Here is a 20,749-nt window from a genome sequence, read left to right as displayed (position 1 = left end):
GGTCCCTCTGATCCCCCGGAACCTTCCGAGATACACTCTGTAGCTACGGCTCTGAGGCCAAGAATCTGCCCAGGTCCCACAGCAGGTGAGCAGGGGAGGTGACACCGGGTGTCGGTCCAGCTGACCCCACACCTCTGGGTCAGCGGCTCCCGAGTCCTTCAAGGCCACCAGGCCGCAGAGTCAGCTGGGGGCCCTCACGGAGCCCCTCCCCACCCTGCAATCGGGGGACAAGAGGGGGACTCAGCCTGCCGCCTTCAAGCTCGGATTCTCTACGTTTCCGCTTCACGTCACCCGTCCATCCCACCGTCCCACCTCGGCATCGCCCCGGCCGGGGGAGCCCGAGCCACACTCACGTATTGATGTCATGTCTCTGACTTGGGGGTGTTCCTTAAGCAAATTAACAAATTACTCCAACTGTATGGTTTCATTTATCTCCGCGGCTCCCGACTACCGGGGATCGGGGAGTGAGCACGAAGCTGTCAGCTCTCCCCTTGTCCTCCCACCTCAGCAGAGGAGGGAACTGAGGCTTCTCCCCTCCCAGGGAAGAGTGGGTGGGAGATGGGGGGGACAAGGCTCCTGTACACAAAGCCAGGAGGGGAAAGGAGCCACGAGAGGCTGCACGATACCCTCAAATCCCGTCCGGGCTCTCCCTTCCCTGCAAAGTGGGCGCCGTGCCCCTCTGAGCTGGAGGCCCAGCCACAGACACATCTGTCTGGATGGCCACCTGAACCTGGCAATTCGCCAGCCGTGTATGACGTTCACAGACGCTCAAGGGTAGGTATCCCCATTTTGCATCTGGGAAAAGCCGGGCTCGGCGAGGTTGCCTAAGTTTACGCAAATCAATAATAAAGTGACTGGTCACCACAGAGGACGCTGGACACGGGATAGGCCCTGTAGCTCGGCCTCATCAAAACTCATCTTGACCTGGCCCCCCCAAACTATCGTGCGCACTGCCTTCTCCAGATGGACCTGCTCTCTCGCTAGGCGAGCCAGAACCAAGGCTCTGGAACAGCCTGAGCATCCTGGAGGAGGGTGGAGAAGTCCCCTCCTCTGTTCTAGAACTGCTACCTCTGTTGTTACAGCCTGAGGCTGCGTTAGCTTTCAGGTGGTCACATCATCCTGCAGCTCTTACATCCTGACCGGATAAAACGCCCAATGACCAATCATGACAGGCTTTCTTGCGTGGCGTCAGCTCCCCCCTCTTTATCTGTGCAGTGAAGGAGGGGGGCGTTTAGGGACTGATTAATTTGCAGGGGCTTTGTGGGTAAAAAGATGTGATGAATACAAAGTCGTCAGCACACAGAGGAAGTTAATGCTCTTCCCTTTGTCCCTTCTTGCTGCTGTCCTTCCTGGCAGCCAAGAAGCGGGCTGGCATGCAGGGGGGCCTCCCCGGCGCCTGACAAGGTGCCAGAGGTGCCTGCACCGCGAGAGGGAGGTGTCCTCCGGGCAGGTGTCGGGGCGGCCGTGCTGGCCCGGTGAAGAGAGGGGACAGATGGGTCCAAGTGCTTTTCCCTACTCACCTCCCCTCATCAGCCCAACAGAAGCAAAGAATCCAGTCAGCCTATCGCAAAAGCCCATCAAGCCACACACTCGCTTCCTTCCCTGGGGCCTGTTGTAACACCACCCCATGCCCTGGTCAGCTGTCCACAAGCTCTGATCCAGCAGGAGCCCTGTTCTAGACCCTGGTGAGACACCGTCGGGGACACTCTGGGGAACAAGGCTGAGTCACGAGGTCAGTCCCAGTAGGGACTAGTCCACACCGCTTAGTGGACAGAGGAGGCGACTGAAGTTCAGAGAGGGGAAGGCGACTGCCTGAGGTCACACAGCGAGACAGCGGACGGCCGGGGTTTGCACCTCGAGACTGCCAATCAGCAGCCAAACCAGACTCTGGGGCCACGTGCCCGATAAGCTGTGGACTTTGAGAGAAGCGGAGCGTGGCCTCGAGGGGCAGGTTAGATCGGGGGCCAACCCGATCTCTGAGAAGCCCCAAGTCCTCCTGGAAACCAGCCCTATTTCCCCCGCCTCCAGGACTGTGGGACATTGTCCTACCTTTATATCCTGCACAACAACGTTCGACCATCTTCCCCAAATGCTTCCTTTCCTCCGGCCAGATGATTTAAGCCCCTGGCATTTGCTAGTCATGGGGGTAAAAAGACCATTAGGTACGAATCAGCTGAGCACCGGTGGACGACCATCCTGTTTTAACTTTCCATTTGCCGTATATACCCAAATAGAAACGCATCCACGTACAGAAGCCACACGGAGCAAATGTGCACGGCGTTTGGGGCTCGCGGAGGGACACCCATCAAAACCTCTGCTTCTTGCGCTTCCAAGATTAAGCTCCTTCCGAAAGGTTACGATTCTTTATCGCTAACACTTACCCATCCCGTCGAACAGAAAGTGTTGCCTCCAAACTGCGTCATCTGTTAAATTCAACAAGATATGTGCACGCTTCTCTGTAATCTATGCCATTCCCGGAGTGGCGCATTGAGCCCGGCGGAGTTTTAGTGCGCTCTAAATGCGGCAACAATCAGGAAAATGCCCACTTACGGCTTTTCCCGCCCATTCCCATCTCACGGAACACAGCAGAGGGGGATGGAATAAAGAGACGGCGTAACGATCTCTGATTGCATTTTTAGTGCATCCTTGTCAGTTCTGTGTTTAAACACTTGCCAACGTCTGGGAGACTCACGTTAGCAGGCTTCTCGGTATGGCGCCCGGTCTAGAACAACACCGGGATGGGGCAGGCTCCCCAACTCAGCCTTGAGCCCCCCGTGGGTCTCGACACAGCTCGGGCGCGTTACTGCCGGTGATGGAATCACACAGCCAAGCACACACGGAGGACGCGGGCTGGCAATTCGAGGAGACGGGGAATTCTCCAGAACTGACTGGAGAGGTCTGCAGACGCGTGCCTGGGCCAGTGGCCAGAGCCGAGGCACAGGAACACACACATGGGCTGTGCCTGCAAAATTTGTTTCTTGCTGCCCTGCTGTGAGCATTTTCCGGTGCTAGGCAGTGTAATAGGCAATTTACATTCAGTGCTTCTAGACGCTCCTACCTCCCCAGGTGAGAGGCAGTAAAGCACAGTGGTTAGGGGTGCACGCCACAGAGCCAAAAACGCCTGAATCCCTTTTCCACCTACTGGCTGTCTGGCCTGGGGTGAAAACTCTTACTTCTTGGAGCCTCACTATCCTCATCTATAAGAAGAATGTTTAGGATTCTTGCAACAATCACAGTAGGAAGACACACACACATGGAAATGACTGTCGTGAGTAAGGAAGTCTATACTCGCAGATCCCTAGACACAGGTGGCGTTCAGGGCCACACCCGGCCACACGGGGAAGCCAGGGCCGGTCAGGAGGCAGAGGAAGTAAAAGAGAAACCTGAACTGGAGCCTTTGTTGCGGTTTCCAAGGGAAAAGACAGGGGAAGCAGGGGAAGCAAGTTTAGGATTGGCTAGTTTGAACGATTCTGGCAGGCCCTGGGGGACAGGGGCTGCCCCTAGGGTGACTGGGTCAGGGGATAGGGGGCTGAGAGCATGAGGGCCTATAAAGGAGGCAGTTGGGGGTGGGCAGGGGCTCTGGGTTGGTTGGTTTGTATATGAAAGGCACGCTCAGGGGTGCCTGGGGGGCTCAGTCGATTAAGCGTCCAATTTCAGCTCAGGTCATGATCTCACGGCTTGTGGGTTCGAGCCCCACGTCGGGCTCTGTGCTGACAGCTCAGAGCCTGGAGCCTGCTTCACATTCTGTGTCTCCCTCTCTCTCTGCCCCTCCCCTACTTATGCTCCCTCTCTCTCTCTCAAAAATGAATAAACATTAAAAGAAATTTTTTTAAAAAAAGGAAAAAGAAAGGCACGCTCAAAAGTGGGTCCTTCACTATCTCTAGAATCGGTTAACTCTGGGAGGACCCTCCCTCTGGGCTCAGCAAGGCCCCAAGATGTCAAAGCATCAGAACACAAAAGATTACAGGCACGTCAATACAAGCCGGATAACAGCACGACCACTGCCTTCCAGGGCCATTAAGGAGGAGCAAACACCGTGTTCTATGACGCGGTCCAGAAATGTTCGCCGGGAAGGTCAAGATGAAAAAAGGAGGCTAGGGAGGTCAGGTCACCTGACTGGGGTCACGCTGGCAGGCCGGCCTGCCCAGAGCTGGGTGTGGAGACACCCAGGGCGGGAAGGACGCGTCCCAGGACCGCAGGCGCCGCGTGGACCCTCAGGCGGACCCCAGCCTGCCCGGCCCGCGTGGTCCAGCGTTTGCGAGGGTTCTGGATCCACAACTCAGCACTGGCCCCCATATTTAAAAGGCAAGTGCAATTTTTCCTCTGTTCCATCCTAACAGCCAAAATGCTTAACTTCCAAACATTTGTTTTTCCTGGGAGATGTTTTAAAAACGGGAATATTCAGTCCTAAGCCTCTTTAAGTGCTTGTTGGTTACTGCAGAGCACAGGTGACTTGAGACTGCAAAGGACAACCGAAGAGTTTCTTGTTTTTCCTCCCCAGAACGAGAGCGAATGCAGCCAGAAAGGTCTCACAGGAACCTCCCCGGAAGTCCCAGCCCGGAAGAACGCACTTGCACAAAGGTGTTCAGCAAACGCCCGGGCCTCAGCCAGGGACCAAGCTGGTAAGGCCTGGCGCTTGAGGCTATGGCGCCCCCTCCAGGCCAGGCCCTGTCAGTGCTCCGACCTCACCTTGTACAACACCCCCAGCCCTGCCCTGCCCTGCCCTGCCCTGCCCTGCCCGAGCGCCCCTGGGCCGCCGAAGGCCTCCTGACATTTGCTCCTGCTGTCCCATCCACCCAGGACCCCCTCCTCGCCCTTCCCTCTGAGGCCACTCCAATCCCGCTCGCCCTACACAGTCAGCCCAAGTGCCGCTTCCTCCAAGAGGCCTGCCAGGAACACCCTCTTGCTCCCAACCAGGGCAGGGGGATGGGGGTTCCCCAACGCCCAGGGCTCCCAGCCCTGTTCAGCCGGTGCTCTCGTATCCCCCACCAGCCTGGGCACCCTGCCGGGGACCTGCCCGGCACGGGACTAGTACAGGCAGATAGGTCGTCACGCACATTCACTGAACCCACAAGGTATCATCATCCACGTAGGGCAGATGATGAGGCTCAGAGGGGTCAATGGCTCACCTAAGGCCTCCCAACCAATCCTCTAAGGATGTTCTAGAAGGCTAAGCTAATTACCGTGAATGGGACTAACGGTCGTTAAGGCGCAGACCAGCCTATCACGTGGCGGCCTCCACAAGTCGTGGTGTTCACTGCACAGACGTCAGGAGTCCGTGGGCACCAAGGCCCAGGGCGGGGCCGTGGGAAGGGCCCCGGACTGGAGGCCAGGAGGCCTAGGTTCGGCCTCAGCTCTGCCTCAACCTCACCAGACCCGGGCTGAGGCCTGATACCCCTTCTCTTCCATGACGAGGTGACGTGCAGGTCTTGAACCCTGCGAGCCCTTTCAGCTGAGACCTGCCAGGCGGGTGTGGGAGCGAGGCTGGGGTGGGAGCTCCCCAGGGGGGTGTCACAGGGTAAGACGGCAGGACCAAACGGGCACTTGCACAGCACGGGCATTTGCAAGGCCCACGTTCCTCTCCTTGCTGCTGACATCCCATGAAATCAACGGTAAAGGAATCAAAAAGGCACGACCCTCCAAAGGTTTGGGAGTTGGAGGGACGGACGAGTGGACTGGCCTGGCTGAGCAGACAAAACTGAAACCAAAGTCTTGGGAGGGGGTTGGGGAGAGGCGGGGAGGGGAGGGAAGGGGAGGGGACCCCAGGAAGCAGACCCGGCTGTGGCCAGAGTCCCAGGCAGCTCAGGGATGCAGACCCAGGTGTGTGGTCTGACCTAGGACCCGTGGGAGCAGGTGGGGCTGGGGCTCTCTCTTAACACACGCATTCAGCCCACCCGCCCCTCCCTCCCTCCCAATCTCCACAGAAGGAGGGAGTTTAGTCTCAAGGGAAAACAAACAGCTCAGAAGAATCTCATTTAGGGACCATCAGGCCCCAGGGAAGATGGACAGCAAGGTAGGGGCTGAACCAGAGGAAGGCACACTGAAAGCATAAACATGGGGACTTTGGAGAGCCCAGGCCCCTTCCCCACTCAGCTCTCAAATTCCGGGAGCCAGGCTTGCAAAGAGGGAACCCCTCTCTGGGGAAAAAGACAGGGCATAGGGGGTTCCCCCAAAGAGATGGCCGGGTCCCCGTCACGGCAAGCCACTGCCCTGCACGCACAGCTTTCAGACGCATAAACACACGGGACCGCCAGACCTCGGAGGAAAACCTTCAGGCTGAACACAGCTAGAGACCAAAACGACCGGAGAAAAGGAAATTGGGGAAAATGGGGCTGGCACAGGAGAAATGACTTAGTATATAATTAACGCCCTTGGTGAGATAATAGAAGATAGGGCACCCGTGAAATTCTACCAGGGTGTTCTTCACAAAAGAAAGAAAATCTTAGCAGAGTTTCTCAAATTTGGGCACAGAGCGGGAAGATAAATTTGAGAAACTCTCCCAGAGACAGAAACAGAAAGACAGGGACCTGAGTACCAGGCGAGAAAAGATACAAAAATCAGTTGTATGAGTGGTAGAGGGAGACATCAGAGATAAAAGAGAAGAGGGAAATTTTAAAAAATATAATAATATGAGAAAATGTCCCAGATTAAAGGACAAAGTTTGTTCCATTAAAAAGGCCGCACAAGGGGCGCCTGGGTGGCTCAGTCGGTTAAGCGTCCGACTTCGGCTCAGGCCAAGATCTCACGGTCCATGGGTTCAAGCCCTGCAGCGGGCTCTGTGCTGACAGCTTGGAGCCTGGAGCCTGCTTTAGATTCGGTGTCTTCCTCTGGCTCAAAATTGAAAAAAATAAAATAAAATTTTTTTTAAAAATTAATGTTTTTTTTTTTTATTTTTGAGAGAGAAAGAGAGACAGAGCATAAGCGGGGGAGGGGCAGAGAGAGAGAGGGAGACACGGAATCCAAAGCAGGTTCCAGGCTCCGAGCTGTCAGCACAGAGCCCGACGCGGGGCTCGAACCCACGAACGGTAAGATCACGACCTGAGCCGAAGCCGGGCGCTCAACCGACTGAGCCACCCAGGCGCCCCCAAAATTCTTTTAGGTTTAAAAGGCTGCCTGAGTACCCAGAAAAAATAAATGAGAAAATACCCACACCCAAGGCACACCGCCCAGAAACAAGACAGCTCATATCCTAAGGATGGGGTATCCCAACAAGAATGGGGTACAGGAAGCTACAAGAAAGTTTTTGGAGTCATGCTTTTCAAATTCTGAGGGGAAATGGTGTGCTGCCTGTAATCCTACAGCTGGGCCAACTATCCGTTAAGACCGAGGCCGGAATAAACACTTTTTCTGACATGCAGCTTTGCCAAATTTTATGTCTGCCGCACTCCTTCTCGGAAGAGCCACCAGAGGATGCGGTCCCCCAACAGGAGGGAGTAAAGCAAGAAAAGGGAAGCCACGGGATGCTGTAGGCAGGGGCCCCAGGACAGAAGAAAGGCAGAGGGAGACTCCAGGATGATGGAAGTGTGCAGGCCCAACTGTCCAGGCCGGGGCAGCCGTCAGAGGCTCCAGGGAAAAAGAGCCTGAAAATGGCTTAGCGTGGCCCGCTCCTCAGCTGAGGGGCATTTAAAACTCGGCAGGACACGGGGATGACCCACGGTGGGTACACAGGAAAACAAGCAAGAAAACAAAACAATTAACTACTTTAGGAAAAACAGTAAGTTGCACAACAAATAGTGAACCTAAAACTGCCTTAAAACGCTGTTAAAAGGACAGGAGAAGAGGGGCGCCTCGGTGGCTCAGTTAAGTGACCGACTCTTGATTTCAGCTCAAGTCGTGATCTCACAGCTCATGAATTCAAGCCCCACGTCCAGCCCTGTGCTGATGGCGCAGAGCCTGCTTGGGATTCTCTCTCTCCCTCTCTCTCTGCTCCTCCCCCACTCATGTGCTCTCTCTCTCTCTCTCTCTCTCTCTCTCAAAATAAGTAAATAAAAAAGGACAGAAGAGATATGTGTATACGGATGGAGAGACTAAGTCTAAGTCGCCATTTTTTAATTTTAAGAAATTAAAAAGTAACATCAAAAATTGAAAAAGGAGGGGCGCCTGGGTGGCTCAGTGGTTAAGCGTCCGACTTCGGCTCAGGTCATGATCTCACAGTTTGTGAGTTCGAGCCCGGCGTCAGGCTCTGGGCTGACAGCTCGGAGCCTGGAGCCTGCTTCGGATTCTGTCTCCCTTTCTCTCTGCCCCTCCCCCGCTCACACTCCGTCTCTGTCTCTCTCAAAACTAAATAAGCATAAATATATATATATATATATATATATTAAAAAATAAAAAATAGCAATAAAAGTTGTTACTTAGAGGCACCTGGCAATAAAAGCCACCAGATCTAAATGGGAAATGGAAATCGAGACTGCTGGTAAGCCTCACGGCACACTGTGACTAACCGTGTGTGCGTATTGCCTTAACACAAATACGACTTTAATTAAATAAGAAGGCAACAGGAGGCCGGGCACCCCTTGACCACTTCCTAGTTCTCCCCAGGGGCAGCCTGGCCTCTCAGTTGCTCTGGCTGTTGTTCCAGACCTAGAACCAAATCAAACAAAAACATAGTGAAGACCAACTAAAAGACAAAACAGGTGCTCGCTTCGGCAGCACGTATACTAAAACTGGAAAGACACAGGGAAGATTAGCGTGTCCCCCGGGCAAGGACAACACACAAAGTCGTGAAGCCATTGTTGCGCTGTATGCTAACTAACGTGGACGTAAACGAAAAAAATAAAAAAACAAAAAGACATTAAAAAAAAACAAGACAAAACAGGCAGAAAATCTTAACTGGTTGATTCCTCTGATATTCTGAGCATCTAAGTGCTGGGATGACTCTGGCAGCAGGTTCCACAGCAGGTGATCTGGCCAAGCAGCTCCTTCCCCCGGGCAGGTCAGGCAGCCATTAATGACGTCACAGATGTCACCTGCTGAGAGCCTGAGACAAGCCCCCTCATCCCTGTTTGTCACTCACAATAACAGCCTCACAAAATGGGCACCATGTTTGACAGATATAGAAACTGGGGCTCAGTGCGGTTACAAAACTACACAATTGATAAGCAGAGAAGTGAACGTCCCCCTCTCTGTCACAATCAACACGTATTACACGTGCCAGAGTTTTTTAAATCAAATATTCCTCCAAAAAAAGACTATTGCCATATATTTAAGTCCTCACAAGGTCGCTCCTGTTATGAGGAGCTCTGAATGACTTTATTTCAAATAGCACAATGCTTTGGAGAAGATCTTGTGGACACTGTAAACAGCCTTTGAGGACAATTTTAAAAAGCAGTATAGACATTAGAACAAATTAAATGAACGCAGCAAAGATGCAGGATACAAAAACCAGGTGCAAAAACTCAGTTGTCTTTCCATACAGTAACAATCAATCCAAAAATAATCCCATTTGCAATAGCATCCAAAAGAACAAAACACTTAGGAATTAGCTTAACCAGAGGAAAAAGATTTGTATGTTGAAAACTACAAAGCATTTGGTGAAAGAGACTTAAGAAGTCGCCAAGAGATAAAAAGGCATCCCATGTTCATGAATTGGAAAGCTTCATATTGTTAAGATATCAATACTACCCAAAGCAATCTACAGACTCAATGCAATCCCTACCAAAATCCCAATGACGTTTCTTGCAGAAGTAGAAAACCCATCCTAAAATTCATATGGAATCTCAAGGGACCCTGAATAGCCAAAATAATCTTGAAAAAGAAAAACAAAGTTGGAAGTCAAACACTTCCTGATTTCATAATGGACTAAAAAGCTACGGTGATTAAACAGTATGGTACCAACATAAATACAGACATCTATCAATGGAATAGAATAGACAGCCCAGAAATAAATCTTCACATATATGGTCAAATGATTTTCAACAAACGTGCCAAGACCACTCAATCGGGGGAAACAACAGTCTTCCCAACACGTGGTTCTGGGAAAACTGGCTATCTGCATGCAAAAGAACAAAGCTGGACTCTTACATTACACTACGTACAAAAATTAACTCAAAATGCAACAAAAACCTAAAAGAGCTAAAATTACAAAATCCTCAAAAGAAAACAGGGCAATGCTTCATGACATTAGATTTGCCAGTTGATTTCTTGAATACAACACCAAAGGTACAGACAACAAGAAAAAAATAACTTCTAAATTAAAAACTTCTGTATATCACAGGACACCATCAACAGAGTGAAAAGGCAGCCCACAAAATGGGGGGGGGAGAATATTTGCAAATTATATTTCTAAATTTTTTTAATGTTTATTTATTTTTGAGAGAGAGAGAAAGAGAGAGAGGAGGGGCAAAGAGGGAGAGGGAGCAGGTTCCAGGCTCTGAACTGCCAGCACAGAGCCCGACGTGGGGCTTGAACTCATAAGCTGTGAGAACATGACCTGAGCCAAAGTCGGATGCTTCACCAACTGAGCCACCCAGGCACCCCACAAATTATACTTCTGATAAGGGGTTGATAACTAGAACATATAAAGAACTCTGGAACTCAACAGCAAGAAAAACGTGGGCAAAGGACTTGAAAAAAACACTTCTCCAAGGAAGACATACAAATGGCCAATGAGCACATCTGTTAGGATGGCTATTGCAAAATACACACACACACACACACACACACACACACACACACACACCAGAAAACAACAGGTATGGGTGAAGATGTGGAGAAATGGGAACCATTGGGCACTGTTGGCGGGAATATAAAATGGAGCAGCCACTATGGAAAACAGGATGGCGATTCCCTGAAAAATTAAAGATCACAGAACTAGCATACGGTTCAGCAATTCCACTTCTGGGCATATGCCCCAAAGAACTGAAATCAGGGTCTCAGAGAGATATTTGCTTACCCACGTTCGTAACAGCATTATTCACAGTAGCCAAAATGTGGACACAACTCAAGTGTCCATTGATAGATGAACAGATAAGTACAATATGGTATATCCACACCATGGAATACTGTTCAGCCTTAAAAAGGAAGGATGTTCATTCCGACACATGCGTGAACCTTGAAGACATGTTCAGTGAAATAAGGTGGTCACCAAAGGGCAAACACTGTGTGATTCTACTTATATGAGGGACCTAGACTAATCGAATTCATAGAGACACAAAGTAGAATGGTAGCTGCCTGAGGCTGGGGGAGGGAAGGGAATATGGGGATTGATCGTCTAATAGGTATGGAGTTTCGATTTTACAAAATGAGAAAGTTCTGGAAACAGATGGTGGTCATGGTTGCACAGCAGTGTGAATGTCCTTAATGCCACTGAACTGTACACGTTCTTTAAAAAATGTTAAAATGATAAGTATTATGTATAGTTTACCACAATTTTTTTTAATCTCAGAAGAAAAACACCAAGGACCCTGAATCCCCAACAACTAGAACTATGAGCAGGTAGAACCATAGGTTCTTGGGAACTCAGAATGCTAGAAATGGGGTTTTCAGAACTTTAGAACCCAATCATTCTAATCGTAGATACAAACAATTTTAGAATTTCAGAGGTCTTCATGGTTTAGAGGTGAAAAGGCTAAGTGGCCATCCAGAACCTCGGCCCCCTCATCACCACCCCCTCTCCCCCCGCATCAAAAAGTCCTAGCTGAGAAGTTTTGGTACAAGAAGCCCCCGCCTTACCTGCGTAACCATTCCCAACACAGATTTCACCTAGGGTTTGACAGCCTGGATTAAAGGCATGGCTACCGGGTCAGATACCTGGTCCTTTCCAGAAGGTTCCACAGGTGCCTTCTGCTATAAACAACCCTTTTATTTTTTTTTAATGTTTATTTATTTTGGGGACAGAGAGAGACAGAGCATGAACGGGGGAGGGGCAGAGAGAGAGGGAGACACAGAATCGGAAGCAGGCTCCAGGGTCTGAGCCATCAGCCCAGAGCCCGACGCGGGGCTCGAACTCACAGACCGTGAGATCATGACCTGAGCTGAAGTCGGACGCTTAACCGACTGAGCCAGCCAGGCGCCCCTAAACAACCCTTTTAAAGAGGGGGAAAATATGGCCCAAAGCAATGTTCTTTGCTGTAGCCACTGAAATAGGTATTCGAAAATGACGAAGACTAAAGGTTCCTATTTTTAAAGTATTTCTTCATAAAACCAAGCATTTTGAAGCTAAAAAGACATTTTGGTTGTTAAGATGCACTAAAGTAGAATCAGCCTGCCACCTCTGTTTATTCATTCTTGGATTCCACAATCCTTTTCCTTGGCCCTAATAAGTGCTGGGGACTGGGAACAGAGACGTCCCAACACAGCCCCTTCTCCTGCCCTCCAGTGTGGGAAAGATACAGGCAAATAATTCGGGATCTGTAGTAGGGGTGATACCAAGTCATAGGGGACGATACAGCACTAAGTTTTCCTTTCCCTGACTAGGAGCAAGGGAGGGGCTCTGAAACGGTGGGTGAGAGAGATAATCATAGAAATAGGTATCACAGATGAATAGGGTAGAATGAATAGGTTCCCAGGGTAGAAGGGCATCCTAGGAAGAGCCCCTCACACAAGCAAATGCTTGGAGGTGAGAAAATCCACCTGCTAGGTGTCTGTCAATTGCTCAGAAGCCCAGGGCGGGCAAAGTGGGTGGAAGCAGGCCTGGGAGGGACAATTGGGATCACAACCACAGTGGGCCTCCCCTACGAGGCAAAATTCTGGACTTTACCCAGGACACAGCAAGGAATCAGTGAAGAGTGCTAAGCAGGAAGGGGACAGAGCTGGATCAATGAACACAAACTATTCTTTAGAACACCAATCTGACAAATGTTAGTCTGGAAAGTGACTATTTGGAGAGGTTGGGACATTACCAAAGAAAGCCCCGTTTTGTCAGCTCGATGCTTCCCCTTCAGTGTCGTGGCTGTCAAACGAGCCCAGAATTAGCTCCCAACGGCCTTCGGTGAGTCTCAGATCTTCATTTGCATCGTGCACACTCAGAAAGGTGTGAAATTCGTCTTCTTCTTAAGAGAAATCAAAAAAACAAACCTATACGCTTAAAAAAAAAAAATCTGCTTTCCTTTTAAAACAAATTTCAAAGAACTAAATCCTAACTCTTAAACATCTGATTGTAAAAAAAAAAGAAAGGCGGCATCCTTGGAGATATTAATAATAACAATTAAGGCTGCCATCAGCTTAGTATCTACTTTGTGCCAGGCACTTTAGATGCATTCATAAAATAGCTACAACAAAAATAGTAGCTGAGGAGCACTTGGGTGGCTCAGTCGGTTGAGTGTCTGACTCTTGATTTCGGCTCAGGTCATGATCCCAGGGTCATCGGACTGAGCCCTATGTGGGACTCCGTGCTGAGCGTGCAGCTGCTTAAGATTCTCCCCACTCTCCTCTTTCTCTCAAAGTAAAAAAAAAAAAAAAAAAAAAAAAGTAGCTGAATATATGATGTGATTATCTTGTGCCAGGTCCCATGTTGAGCCCAGATCACCCCCTGCCTTACTGAGCTCTGTCAACATTAGATCCCTTTTACACATGAGCAAACTGAGGCTCAGAGAGAAGACACAACATGCCCATGGGAAGAATGGAGCCAGGATCCAAACCCATGGGATCTCTCTGGACCCACATGCTTAACTAAGCAGGATCCCAACTGCAATGCCTTACTCAATCCTCACAATAGCTCTACAAAGAAAGGGCATCATCCTACCTGGTACCTCACTTTTGGATGAATACACTGAGGCATAAGAGTAATAACTACTTCAAGGTTGCCCAGCAGGCATGTGGCTGGTCAGGGCCAGGGAGGGGATCCGCCTGCTCCAAAGGCAGCATCCTTCCCACTGGCTCCTTTCTCGTGTTAGGAATTTGATTTAACTTATAAATAATAAATATGAAGTGCCAACTGGGGGGTGCTGTCTGTGGTGCTGAAGTGCAGGCATGCATGAGACCAACAAGATCCCCGCCTTTGAGTAGTGGACCCCATGCGATGTTGGCAACAAAGGAATAAACAAGTAAGTACCAGGTCAGGTGGGGATACTTGATATGAAAAAAGTAAAGCCAGGCGGGAGAGCTGGACAGAAAGCATCGGGGTGGGGAAGCTGACCAATCCAGGGAAGGTCTGAGAAGGTGACCTCTGAAAGCCAGGACTTGGGGCGACCTCCAGGAAACCACATCCCTGCACTGGGTCTCTGTCTCCTCATCTGCAAAGTGGGGACAACTTTACAAAGAACGTGGGCTTTTTGTCACAGGGGAGAAGTGAGCAAACAACATGAAAACACCTTTAGACTGTAAAGTGTTTTTGAACTGTAAAGTGCCATCCAGAGGAAGGCATTATTGGTAAGCCCCCATGAGACTTGGAAATGAATCTTTGTAGCAAAATGTGTTTTTCCGAATATGACATGTAGAGTGTCGGACAAATTCTCACATCCTGTCAGCAACTTAAACATGACTTTATTTGGCTGGCCCCGATGCTATAAAGTGTTACTCATGACCACGAATATCAAAACAGTCTTGAAAAGGAGTGATTTGCTAATTGAAAAGGCCAGGGTTTTCTGGATACACAGAAGTTCCCATATTAAAAAAAAAAAAAAGTCACCTTAGGTATTAAAAAATACTACAAATTTAAGAAAGAGAACAGACCTTGAGTGAGAATCCTGATTCCACTTTTATTTGCCATTAAGATCTTGGGCAAGCTCTTCACTTCCCTGAGCTCAGTTTCTCCATCTGTAGAGACACTAACACCTCAAGGAGCTGTCTAGCTGTGTTGTCCCATACGATGGTGATTAACCCCCCATAGCTATTTAAGTTCGAATTAATCACAATGAAATAAAACACAACAGTCAGCTTCTCGGTCACACTAGCCACATTTCTAGTGCTCAATACCCACATGAGGCCAAGTGGCTTACCATACTGGACCACACTGGTCTAGGGCCTGACTACTCACCGCCTGGGAGCTTGTAAGAAATGTGGAATCTCCAGCCCATCCACATCTGCCAAGTTGGGACCCACATTTTACCCAGACTCGCCCTCCAGGAGCTTCTCACGCACCTGAAGTCTGAGAAGGGCTGGCTGTCAGGATTCTGTGAGAGACCGGGCAGGGAGATGCCCCATGAGAAGGGGCAGCTCTGTGATAACGACAGCAGTGGGGGCAGGGCAGTTTCCACGCCCTCTCTAAGTGGTGACCACAGTCTCCAGACGAAACCAGACACAGAGCTTCCGACAAAGTCTATGCTGAGCCCAGGTGCAGGAGGCATGCGGGGGAAGGTGCGGACAGAGAAATGGTGGGATCTTCCAGACATTTCAGAGGTTTGTGTGCACACGGGGACAGAATATTTCATTTCTGTGCTAGCCAGGATGTTCGAGCGGTGGACTATTCCTGTTTTGGAATGAAGTCCAGCATGAAAATGACATTTTAAAAAACCCACAGGCTTATTTCACATCCAAACACATCGCGCCAAGCTGGTAGAAAAAAAGAAAAGAAGCATACCAGCAAGAAAATCTTGCCTCCTCAGCTTTTGAATGACCGCGCCGGTATTTCTCTACTAACCAACAATTCCCTCCAACGGTTCTGCAGCCTCCAACGGGCACTAAGGAGTGAAGATGCCCCGCGGGGTGAAGCAAAGGGTCATGGAGGGAAACCCAGCAAAGCCTCTGAGCCCATGTGGTTATTAACACATCATCCTTCCTCCACACTTCCTCCAGTCTGGGAGGATCCATTGTACAGATGGGGACCTGAGACCCAGGTAAGTCGGTTGCCCATGGTCCCATACCTGGCAGGCAGGTGAGCTGTGAATTAAACCTCCATGGGTCTAACTTGATCACAGGTTAGTTACCATGTCAGGCATCATGTCATGGTGTTTTCTCATTTACATGTCTCTTCAGTAGAAATCTTGTTTGTTTTGCCACCCACTGTACCCTCAGCGTCTAGCACAGAGTCTAGGACAACACAAGCGCCCAATACGTGTTTCTTGAGGGAGTGAATGACTGCAAACCAATGGCAAGTCAGAGCTCCAGCCTCAGACCCTTGGTTAGCCTGCCCCTTCGAGCTGGAAGGCCTGAACCCACCCTTCACCTGACCAAACGTCGCTCAGATGCCAAGGTCTCCCTCAACTCCCACTTCCTACGTGAAGCCTCCTGAACTTCCTACTTGGTTCGCGTCCCCTATCCAGCCTCCGCTTCTCCCACTCACTCACTCCCTCGGGCCCTCCGTGGCAATCCAGCCATGCCTGCCCAGTGGCCCTCAAAGGTGCCACCAGCACTGCTGACTCGAAGCTGCTGCCCCTGCCCAGAATGCTCTCCCTAACTGGCTCCCCCCGTTCGGCACTTTGCTCAAATGTCACTTCATCGGGTCCTGCCCTGACCCCTTATTCTGACTCTCCAACACGCTACAGCTCTCTTTACCCATGGCCTGTCTTCTGTTTGTTCACTGCAGCATCCCCAGTGCCCAGGATCATGCCCAGCACATAACAAGTGCTCAGCAAACATACGTTGAGTAAACAATCAACTGGAAACTGGAAAAGATTATTATTAATAATCATGATGGCGAATACTTCAGGGCAGGCTTATAAACAAATTAGAAGTGAGACACCAGACAACAAAGATACATAAGACGGCAGCAAGAGGGGATGGGGTGGGTGCGTTCCAGGGACCTTCAGGGAAGAATGCAGACATCGATTAATTTTAGATTGAGTTAAGTCAGATATGCATATTAAAAATTTATGAGCAGCCACTAAACAAATTGAAAAAGAATGTAGAATTTCCAAACCAGTAGAGGGGAAAAAAACAAACTTCAATCAATCCCAAGCAGGGGCTGGGGCACACAATGAATGGCAGAAACGGACCGGTTTAATATACAGGAAACACCAAACAAATATTCATTGGTATTATCCAAATACAAAAATCTTTACCAAGATCCTCCTACATAGAAATGACAGGGACACAAGTCTGGCCTTCAAGACACTCACAGGTGAGTGAGACGGATGCCCGACATGACAGAGTGTGGATCAGTCAGAGTGGCTTGAAGATTTCCTCCTTCCAATTATCAAAGCCATTTACCAAATGCATCACCCTTTTCACTTTGGCCCTCAGGAAGCTCAGGCTCCTACTTCCAGTTCACAGGGTCCATCTAGCCCTGAGTGTTGATATTCTAGGCTCTCCTTTTGAACTACTCTAATTTCTTTCTTTTTTTAAATCGTGGCTTTTAATTTATCAGTGATGTGTTACCATTTTACTATCCTTACTGCTTCTATAAATCATCTCAAATCTTTTGGCACAAACTGGGATATAAATAAGCAAGCATAAAATCTCCCAGAATAACAAAATGAAACGAAGGAAGAAATCTCAGAGACCCCAGGCCTTTCAGAGATGTGCTTCTATACCTTGTTTAAGCATAAATTTTTTGTTGTTGTTTTTAACTTAAGGCAGAGATTTTTAGGATGATGGTCTTGCAAAACATGTTTGAAATATACACATGCGGGGCGCCTGGGTGGCTCAGTCGGTTAAGCATCTGACTTCAGTTCAGGTCATGAACCTCTTGTTCATGAGTTCGAGCCCCAAATCGGGTTCTGCAGTAACGGTACAGAGACTGCTTGGGATTCTCTCTTCCCTCTCTCTGCCTTTTCCTCTCTCTCTCTCTCTCTCAAAATAAACAAATAATCATTTTAAAAAAGAATACACACACACACACACACACACACACATATACCCCAGTGGGTCTCATTCATTTCCAAAGCCATTCTGTTGCAAATAGATAATTCCCACTTAACCACACTTCTCAAGGGCGTTGGTTATATATTAATACGAAAACACTGCAATTATGCCTAGCCAAGATCATTTGACCACAGCTAGAAATTCTAGATTCTTTCACCTTCATTAGAAGTTAATTTTCTCTCTTTTAGCCCCTAAAACACGCTTTGGCTTTGTGAAGAATGTTTTTTTTTTTTTTTTGATGAGTATAAAAAATTAATTTTTTAAATGAACACCAAATTTGTGCTGCACTGTTCACCCATTTTTTAAAATCTGGGCATCAATCTTGCCCCTGGGAAAGCACCTGGTCATCCCTCACTTTGGCCACTGTGCTATCTACAACCAAATTCCTCGGGCACCATCCAGGCTCCTGAACAGAGAGCTGCCAGAAATGGGGACCGAAGTCAAAGAAAAATTTTGCATTAAATATTCAGTCTTGAGTCTTTGCAAGAATAACAGATTTCTGGAAATGTCTGAATCGGGCCATTATATCCAACTAATGAGGAAAGGAACCAGAATCCACGTTAGATCTACTATTTGCATTCAGTGATAATCCCTGTAAGATCTTTAAAAAAAAAAAAAAAAAAAAAGGACTCTTTCTTCTTAATGTGTATTTATTTTTGAGAGAAAGAGAAAGAGAGAGACAGAGCGGGGGAGGGGCAGAGAGAGAGGGAGACACAGAATCTGAAGGAGGCTCCAGGCTCCGAGCCATCAGCACAGAGCCCGACGCGGGGCTTGAACTCACAAACCGCGAGATCATGACCTGAGCTGAAGTCAGACAACTGACTTCAGACAACAGCTCAACCAACTGAGCCACTCAGGCGCCCCTGCACATTTTGATTGATGTGACCACATGATAAAATTTCTCTTTCTTTTTCTTCCTTTGCTTAACAGATACGGGTTGAGCGCCCTCCTAAGCCAGGCCTGCCGGGCTCCGTGGACACCAGGTCAGTGACCCGCCTCACCCTCCACCCCCACCTCCCATCAGCAAACCCTGTTGATGTCATCTCCAACATGCGGTCGAACCCTGCACTTTGCACTGTGCCCTCGGCCACCCCCAGGTCCAGTCCCGGCTCCCCTCGCCTCTCAAGGACACCTGTAAAATCTCTCCTGGTGCCCCAGTAGCTGCAGCCCAGCTCACCCAGCAGCCAAAGGAGTCTTTCAAAACACTGAGTCAGACCATGTCCTTCCCCTGCCTCTGCCCCAGTGGCCACTTTAACACTTAGAATAAAACCCACGTCCTCGCCCCAGCTTCTGGTCAGCAGGACCGGGCCTCCTCCCTGGCCTCCAGGGCCACTGTGCTCAGCCCTGAGGGCCTCTGGCTACCCTCCAGGCAATTCAGAACTGGGTTCTTCTCAGCGCAGGACCCTCTCGGAGGGGGCTTCCTGGACCACCTTATGTCAGATAAACCCCTGCCCCAGTCACTCTCACCTCGCCCTGTTTGCTGACCTGATTTACTGATCTAATCACCAAAATGATCTTGTCTATTTACTCTGTTTAATCTTTATAACCCGTCCCTGCCTCAGGCCCCTCGGGCAGGAACCACACCCGCGGTGGACATCCCTGAACCCCCAACACCAAGCCAGCGAATGTAGTGGGCTCCTGACACCTGTATTGAGCGGGGTGAGTGTGGACCCCTCCCCCGTGCTCCCATGGTCACAGCCCAGCAGGAGAAGCAGACCCTCGCCCAACCCACCGGGGCCCAGAGGCCAGGAGGAACGTGGGCCTGGGGCACTGCTCCCCGGACAGTGCCCGCACAGCCAAGCAAGAGCACCGGGGCGGCCCTCTTTAACACATGGTCCACATGTCACATTTTATGGAGGTCGGACACTCAGCGGGGGGAAAGCGAGGTCACCCGATTGGTGCGGGGCAGAGCCAGAGGCGGGCCCCAGGAGCCCCGACTGCTGTTCTCTATCCCCTGCTCTGGTTGAAGAGGCTGCGGGTCCTGTCCACGGATCAGGGTGAGGCCCGTCCCCGAGGAGCCGAGCTGCTTCCACCCCTGGGGATCCTGGCCACACCGGCAGAGCTCCTCGCCTGTGCCCTGTCCGCACAGTGCTGGACAGTGGGAGAGCTCTGCTGCCTGGAGAGCATGCTGCCGATGCCGGGGGGACCCAGGAAGGGTCCTGCTCCGCAGCGGGGTGCCCTGGGACCGGGGACGGTGCGGGGGCTCCGTGTACTATCTCTGCAGGGGCTGTCTCTGCAGCCTTGCACGCAAAACATGAGACGCGCCACGGTCACGGCCCAGGCGTGGCAAGCAGGTGACACCCACACAGATGAGAAATGTTTGGTGGGGAGAGGCGGGAAGGACGGAGGTCAAAAAGTTAAAGGGATAAGACAAAAGCAGGGTCTCGTGCTCACACACGCTGCCAGGGACAGAGCTGAGGGCGGCGGATGGGGACAGCTCAGCCTTCCACGTGAAGGGCGGCTACCCCGCCAGGAAGGGCAGACCGGAGATCAGGGAACAGTCAGAACCTGGGACGTGGCTGCCGCGGGAAGGCAAGTGGTTGAGCGGTGTTGGCAGGGTTGGGGGTGGGGACCCTCCAGCCTCATGGGAGCCCATCTTTTCCCGCAGGCCCTAACAATGCCTGTGCCTGGGGGCACCCTCCAGCTCCTGCGTGGGGAGAGCCAGAGCCCTGCGCGTTCCGGGGCCCCTCACCTCCACCTGCAGCCATCCCGCGGGCTCCTGGGCTGCATCGCAAAGAGGCACAAGGCTGCGGGCGGCCCACTTCTGCGGCCGAACCCCTGCGGCCCTCGGGCCTTCAACACTGTGGCAGATGAGGCGAGAACCAAAAACACCGCCGTGGAGTGATTTCCCCATTTCCCTTCCTCTCCCTTCCTCCCTCACAGACTTTAATTAAGGGTTTACTTGCAGGAGACCCAGCTCTATTTAACTAAATCCTTGGACCCCTTTTATATTGTCTTATATCTCGTTTCATGCTAGGGCCCCAGTAAAAAGTTAATTATAACTTCCAAATACTCCATTACCAGGCCCCCATCTTCCTCCCCTGCCTGATTCTGCTAAGGGTAGCGCCAC

The 20,749-nt window shown here is 50.3% G+C and overlaps 1 protein-coding gene and 1 pseudogene across 1 annotated transcript in view; one reads left to right on the top strand and one right to left on the bottom strand.

Moving 5' to 3' along the window:
* MPPED1 (metallophosphoesterase domain containing 1) overlaps positions 1 to 20,749 on the bottom strand; it is a 75,087-nt gene that overhangs the window by 27,247 nt on the left and 27,091 nt on the right. The gene's annotated exons all lie outside the window — the stretch shown is intronic.
* On the top strand, positions 8,634 to 8,734 carry LOC123592297 (annotated as a pseudogene).

The sequence above is a fragment of the Leopardus geoffroyi genome, chromosome B4, assembly GCF_018350155.1.
Source record: "Leopardus geoffroyi isolate Oge1 chromosome B4, O.geoffroyi_Oge1_pat1.0, whole genome shotgun sequence".
Lineage (NCBI taxonomy): Eukaryota > Metazoa > Chordata > Mammalia > Carnivora > Felidae > Leopardus > Leopardus geoffroyi.
This window is presented reverse-complemented; position numbering and strand designations above follow the sequence as displayed.